Source organism: Myodes glareolus, chromosome 14 (assembly GCF_982192425.1).
Source record: "Myodes glareolus chromosome 14, mMyoGla1.1, whole genome shotgun sequence".
Lineage (NCBI taxonomy): Eukaryota > Metazoa > Chordata > Mammalia > Rodentia > Cricetidae > Myodes > Myodes glareolus.
In genome coordinates, this window is record NC_142039.1 from 9,721,856 (window position 1) to 9,729,324 (window position 7,469).

Sequence of the window (7,469 nt, forward strand, 5' to 3'; positions counted from 1 at the left end):
CCGGCAACTCCCAAGGAAAATCACACGGAGTCTACATTAGATTATAAACTGATTGGCCCTTAGCTCTGCCTATTTATTAGCTCTTATAACATATATTACCCCATTATCCTTATCTATGTTAGCCACACAGCTCAGTACCTTTTCAGCTGGGCAGGTTACATGCTGTCTCTTCGGTGGTCTGCACAGGAATGGCGGAGGGAGCTTCCTCCTCTCTAGCCTTCTCCTATTCTCATTGTCCTGCCTCTACTTCCTGTCTGGTTAACCCACCTATACTTCCTGCCTGGCCAATCAGTGTTTTATTAAAATACATGATTGACAGAATACAGACAATTCTCCCACACCAGGGAGGGACCTATTCCCACTAGCCTACTTCTCAAGTTTCCAGAACCTTCCAAAATAATGTCACCTGTTGGGAACCAAACTTTTCATAGTTAAATCATAGGAATCAATACTTTTCGTTTGTGCCTATTTCTCCTTACTTATCATTAATGATTCTGCTAAGGAAGTTGTCATTTGGGGGTATAGTAGCCTGCGATAGCCCATATAGACTAGTCTTTCCCTTCTGGGTACAACTTTCTTCCCTCAGTGGACTTCACTGATGCTCTGTGGAATACACAAGATAATAGATTTATTTGTTGTTGTTGTTGTTGTTATTGTTTTTGTTTTTTGAGTCAGGGTTTCTCTGTGTAGCCCTGGCTGTCCTGAAACTGGCTCTGTAGGCCAGGCTGACTCTGAACTCACGAGCTCTACCTGCCTGTGCCTCCCAAGTGCTGGGGTTAAAGGTGTGTGCCATCACTGGCTAGACTGGTTCAGAATCCCAGTCTCAATTGGTGTTCTGTCACTTGTAAAGGACACACTAGTATCAGGACTACGATTTTGACAGCAGGTTTCTAAATTGATTAAGATGATTTTTCCCAACATTCATCTTTGTCTTCCTCAGCATTGGGTAAGGCAATTTCCACAGTAGATTTCAAAGGATTAGCTATCCTGATGTTCTTTACACATAGATGCACATAAAGCATATATGTGTGTGTGTGTGTGTGTGTGTGTGTGTGTGTGTGTAATGATATATTACATTTCTGGAGAGGTATTAAGCAATGAGGAACATTTTACTGTGCATAGTTCTATTAAAATCCAGAGCTAGGGGGTTGGAGGTGGCTTAGAGGTTAATAGCATTGGATGCTTTTGCAGTGGACCTGGGTTTGATTCCCAGCACCCAATGGGCAGCTCCAATCAGTAACTCCAGTCCTAGAGTGTTTGTCGCCCTCTTCTGGTCTCCACAGGCACCAGGCATGTACCTGGTGCATAGTTAAAAAGGCAGGCCAAATACTCATATGTATTAAAAAAGAAGAAAATCCAGTGTTAGTCAGATAAATCTCCCGGAGAAGAAATGCTTCATTTTTCCATTGGTCAAGGTCAGACTTGTTTGTCTGAAATAACTTTCTTACAGACATAGAAACACCACCTCAAAGTGATTTCCCCAGGACTTGCTGAGGACTGATAGGTCATTGATATAATAAGTAGGTAGGTCATTGATATAATAGCAAGGGGACACAGTAAGTTCCTGGCAGGGCAGAGAAGGGAAACTCTTCTTAACTGGTTTACATAATCCTGTTTTCACAGTAGCTTTGAGGTGGGAATTATCGGCCCCATTTTACAGAGGAGGAAAGAGAGGTTCACTTGAAATTTCTTGACCTGAATGAAAACCAGGCCTGTCTCCCTAGTCGTTTTTTCTTCGAGTTCCCTATTGCTGAGGTGACTGTCTTCCCTTTCTATATGGCTTAAGAAAGCCTGTTATTTATAGTTATTTTTAGAACAATTCTAAGTTCAAAGTGCCTTTGCAAAAATCCAAGGAACCTCATTCTTCCAACCCTGGCAGAAATTACTGTCTGGATCTGAACAGTGTATGTTCTGGGTTGGAAACGTGTAGTTTCTTGGCAGTGAACTGAGGTTTCTCAGACTGAGGGGAAAAAAAGAAAAAAAAAAACCTTTTAAATGGAGCCTTGTGCCCTGCTGCTAAGAGGAGAAGGAACTCCGGAGCCTGCGTTCCCAGTAGCACGCTGGGAAGGCTGCCTGGAACCCAGCGCCGGACAAACACACCTGCGGGCTCCGGGGATCTCATTAACATAGATCACTGAAAGTACTGGAGCTTGATTCCAAGCCTGGGTGGAGGTGGCAGCTGCGAATGGGCACCAGGACAGGCTCAGGGGTGATTTTGCACATCCTCGCGGACCTGGCGAGATGTCTGGTTTAAACCCACTGTGGTTGTTCAACCATGCTTGGGGCGCTGTTTAGGAGGCCCATTGACCAAGGCACACCGGAAACACTGAAAAAAAATCAGGTTAGGTAAATTGCCACAGTGGCCATGAGGTCAAAAACCTGCTTTCACTGTCCCTCAGGAGAATTTCAGTCCCATATGGGATGGTGGAGAAGAGATGGAAAGAGAAGGTAAGGGGTCATTTCCCCCTGGTGCTGGGTGTGAGTTTGTGCCGGAAGCAGAGTGAAACATAGGACGGGAAGGGCTGCCCTGGGCATGCCAACACGAACATCCACTTCCAGCTTTTGTTGTTGTTTGTTTAGTATGGAGACTCTGCTGGGTTTTTGTTTTGGGAGAATATCTCTCCATCCTTTCATTATTCTTGTTTTTACTCACTTCCCCTCATCGTATAGAAATATTTGATATTTGAAGTAAAGGATCATGGGGCTGGCAAGATGGCTGAGTGGGTAGAGGGAACTCTGCAAACCTGATGACTGAGTTCAGCCTCCAGGATTCACAAAGTGCAAGGAGAGAACCAGCTCTCACAAGTTCTCTCTCTCTCTCTCTCTCTCTCTCTCTCTCTCTCTCACACACACACACACACACGCACACACACACACGAGAGAGAGAGAGAGAGAGAGAGAGAGAGAGAGAAAGAGAGAGAATGGTTTGCTGTTTTGTTTTTGAGACATGGTTTTTCTTGTGTAGTCCTAGCTGAGCTCACTCTGTAGCCTAGGCTGGCCTGAAATTTAGAGATTCGTTTGTCTTTGTGCTGGGATTAAGGAAGTGTACCACTGCCTGGCTGAGAATGTATATCTTAAAAATTAAGAAAGAAGAATCATGAAACTGCCCACCAAACGCTTCCTTATGGTGGTATTTGTGCCAGTGGATCTGTCTGAAGCGGTTGAGAGCTGAGGGAAGAAGTGATTGTTGACGAGGTCCGTGCTATTTGCTCTGGACAGGGAGTAAGGGAAGGATGAACTGTGAAAGATAAATTTCAACTATATGTTTCAGTTTCAGTAAGTGATCCTTTCTTTTCAAATACATAAGGTTGTGGTAGCTTTTTGTTTGCTTCGATTTTTAAAGTCATCATTTAGGGACTGGGGCGACGACTCAGTTGATAAAATGTCTGCTGTGAGAGCAGGAGGCTCGGGGTTCAGATCCCAGAACCCAGGTAAGGTGATGGACACCTATAACCGCCTCTGCGGCCAGAGGCACGTAGGTGCCTGAAGCTCTTTGGCCAGACACCTAGTTGAATGGATGAACTTCAGGTTGGAAGAGATACAATATCAAACAATAAAGGGAAGACACTAAGCAAAGACTCCCTATAGACTTTTCTTATTGTTCTATGATTAGAAACTGCTTTGTGGATGTGATTATCTGTGGACGTTTCTTCCTTCCTTCCTTCCTTCCTTTTTTCTTCCTTCCTTCCTTCCTTTTCTTTTTCTTTCTTTTTTTTTTTTTAAGAGGTTTCTCTATGCACCCTGGCAGTACTGGAACTCACTCTATAGACCAGGTTGGCCTCATACTCCACCTGTCTCTGTCTCCTGAGTGCTGGGACTAAAAGCGTGCATCACCACTGCCTGGCTGTCTCTTTAATTTCAAGTAGTTCCTTTTTAAAACATTGTTCAGCCTATTTTTCTTCCAGATCAAGTCAGGAGTAAATTGTGTTATCTGATCTCCTGAATAAAGAACCATGATAGGCAAATTCCACTTTTTTTCTCTTTGAACCTGTTTCCCCATTCATCAGTCAGTGGTAATCCTCCCTGACTTCATGACTAACTTGGAGACAGACCAAGTTAACCTGTTTACCTTTGAAGCATCCTAATGAGTTTTTGGAGAACTGATTTGTGCACACTCAGATGGTGTTCTTGTAAGGATTCTGTTACCCCATCCTGCTTTTTCTGAGACAGAGCTGTCTATGAAGATTCTGGAACATCCATCCATGGGCACTGACTAGCACCGAAGGAACTTTTAATTTTAACCTTAAACAGTGTCTGCTATGGGACTCATGAGCTTCATGGAAGCACTGATGGTGTGGTCAGCTGGGTGTCAGTCACCACTAATGGAGCATGACCAATAGAAACCTTTCAGCTTCTTTCATCTTTACCTGCAGGGTATCCGCGCCCCCCCACCCCCCCCAGTGAGAACGTGCAAATGGGGAAACAGTCGGGGTAATCATTTCCTTTCTTTCCTTCACGTTTGCTTTGCCTGGCAAGCTCTCATTTAATAAATAGCGCAATGGGCAAGTATGGAGTGTCTACCTTGTCTGTCTGTGTCAAAGCATTTTGGGGTCATGCCAAACTTCCATAAAGGGAAATTGAAAACTGATTCCTTTCCTCACCCAAGCAAGGCACCACCGCCAGCATCCTTCTCTTATAAGCCCAGACCCTTGAAGCTGAAGATTTTCAAAGTAGGGTGTGTCTCTCCAGCTGCTGCTTCAAACAAAAGCCAACAGATTAAATTAATTTAGGTTTTGGGATAATTCTCATTCTTTTAATTCATAAAATGCTTCAGATACCGCAAGAAATGTCATCTCCCAGACGATGGGGGCTAATCTATATTCTCTCATATTCTCTCTCTCGCTCTCTCTCTTTCTCTTTCTCTCTCTCATCAGAATGCAAACTATTAAGACCTACCTCCTGGGTCCAAATAAACTTTTTATTCCAAATGCTTTCTCAGCATCTTACAAGGGTTTTCTCCATTCTGTACGTAGAAACTCAGGGGCTGTGTTCAGAAGAGAAAAGAGGAACAATGTATTCATTACAGTCTGTTAAGTTGCCAGCACTAGGCAATTAAAAGGTACGCCTTGTGGAAACACTGCAAAACAGCGCAGTTAGTCCTATTGTGTTCTCATTAACAAGACTGTTATTTTAGCTCTCCAGGTGGAAGCTGAAGAGAGTGGCAAAGCTTGCCTGGCTAGGAAGGATCTCCAGGAAAATCAGGACTTGTTGATAGCCGGAACTTGGGCAAAGACTTTTGTTTAGACTCTAAATAAACGTACACATCCCTTTGGTTGTATAAATACAATGCACATCCATTCTATGGGACTAGAGGAAGAAACCCTTTAAAGGGACATCAAAGTCTTCCCAAAGCTAATGGATGGTTCTGGTCCTACTGACTCTGTCAACGCTGTCGCCGCTAAGGAATGGCTCCCTTGAGACATGGGAATTTGGATTCTTTTCTGGTAGGGTACTATGTTGTGAATGCCACAGACAGTGCTGGGAAGGCTGGCTAAGGTTCTGATAGGTTTTCTGCTTGTGCCCGTTGCTCTTTGGCAACTGTTTAAAAACTATGACCATGTCATTGCCACTTGCCAAATTTTGTGGCAAAAGGATTGTGACTGTCTGATTTCTCCAGCTTTGCCTGTTTGTATGGAAAACACAGTCAAAAATGTTAGTTATTCAGATTCTCTTCCATTCTGAAGAGGAAACAAAGTAGCCTACCTTAAAGACTTTACACTTCATGCCAGTAACTTTAATTTTCACACAATGGGAACCTGTATAGTTCTTGTTATGATTCCTTGAAAATATAGCACATTGTTTTAAAACTTAAGTAAACAGGAGGGGAAAGTCCCATTAAGAAGTTGGCCCCAAAAAAAAAAAAAAAAAAAAAAAAAAGAAGTTGGCCCAGGGCTCTTTTTTTCTTAACGATAAGCATAGCATTTACCAGAAGACAGAGATAAAACTGAGATTGCTTCAGACTCACGCCGTCTTTAAGAAGAAAATCCCTCGAGTCACTTCCCTCAGGTCCTAATCCCCTAATTCCCCAAGGACCTAATAGTTATCTTTGTCCAGATGTCATAAAAATTCCTGCTCATCTGGGAGTGCCTGCCTTTAATCTCAGCACTCGGGAGGCAGAGGCAGGGAGTTTTCTCTGAATTTAAGGCCAGCTTGGTCTACAGAGCCAATTGCAGGACAGCTAGGGCTACATAGGGAAACCCTGTCATGAAAAACAAACAAATAAACAAAGTTCTTGCCCAGTGAGGTCTTTTGCACTGACAGTCAATAGCACGAGAGATCAAGACCATGTGCAGGTTTGACAGGCTACTGGTTTACACTTTCCTCTGACGGCCAGCTACTGCCTATTCCAGGATGCCGCCAGGTTAAAAGCCTACCACAGTTTGTTAATTAAAAGTTGATCTTGGGAAGCATGTAACTTTTATCTAAAACATAGCCTTACAGCAGTAATTTTCATAGAAATCTCCATAGCAACAAAGTGGAGAGGAGAAAGAAAATCATGCTCTGCTAGGGAGATCCAAACGCAAACTCCCTGGGAAATCCCTAGGGGTCTCTGTCCTCCATCCAGTCACGTGTGAGCACACACACAGGTGAAAGCTGGGCTGGCTCTGCACTTTTGGGGAGGAAAAACAAGTCCGGCAATTAATGTGTAACAGCAATTGTCATCTGTATGTGGGCTTAGTTCTAAAAAGAGCCAAGGTTTTCTTGTTCATTACTGTCATCATGATGATCTGATTTCTACGGCGAGCCTGGCGCCGAGTCGGAAGGGTCACAGATGGCCTTCAGTGATCCTAGCCTTCCTGCCCCCTTCCATGGCACCCTTTCTTCTCTTTGTCAGCATTTCTGTTTTAGCTTTTAGTGGAACCTGTTGAAAACTGATCATTTGGAGAAATTCTGAAAAGAGGAACCTCGAAGACCCAACACTGAAATTGTGTGGAGAAGGAAAGGTGTGTGTGTGTGTGTTAGAACCACACAGAATTAGATGCCCTTCTGTTCTCTTGCTAACATTAGACTATCTCCAAAATATGTTTAGATTGCTTTCAAAACAGAGACAACAGAAAAAAGTCAAAAGAACAATATTAGAAGAAAAGTGTAGACCTGGATTACCTGAATTTATACAGGGCGAGATATCCTGGGTGTGGTAACACAGTCCACTATCCCAGTATTCAAGAGGGAGGCAAGAACGTTGAACATTTGAAGACTGGTCTGTCTACAGTGAATTCCAGGCTAGCTTAGGCTCTCAGATCCCATCTGAAAACAATAACAACACAAAAACAAAACAAAAAGATGTTTGGTTTTGGGGACCATATAGTTTCGGTCCCAGTCTGCTCTTTTGTTAAATGCACCAGAGCACTTTAGTGGGGGCAATAAACAGGCAGCTGGCCAGATCTGTTTGTGAGCTGTATTCCCTAGTCCTTAGTCTGGTCTGGACTTGGAATACTGAGATCTCACTAGGCAGAATCTATTTTCAG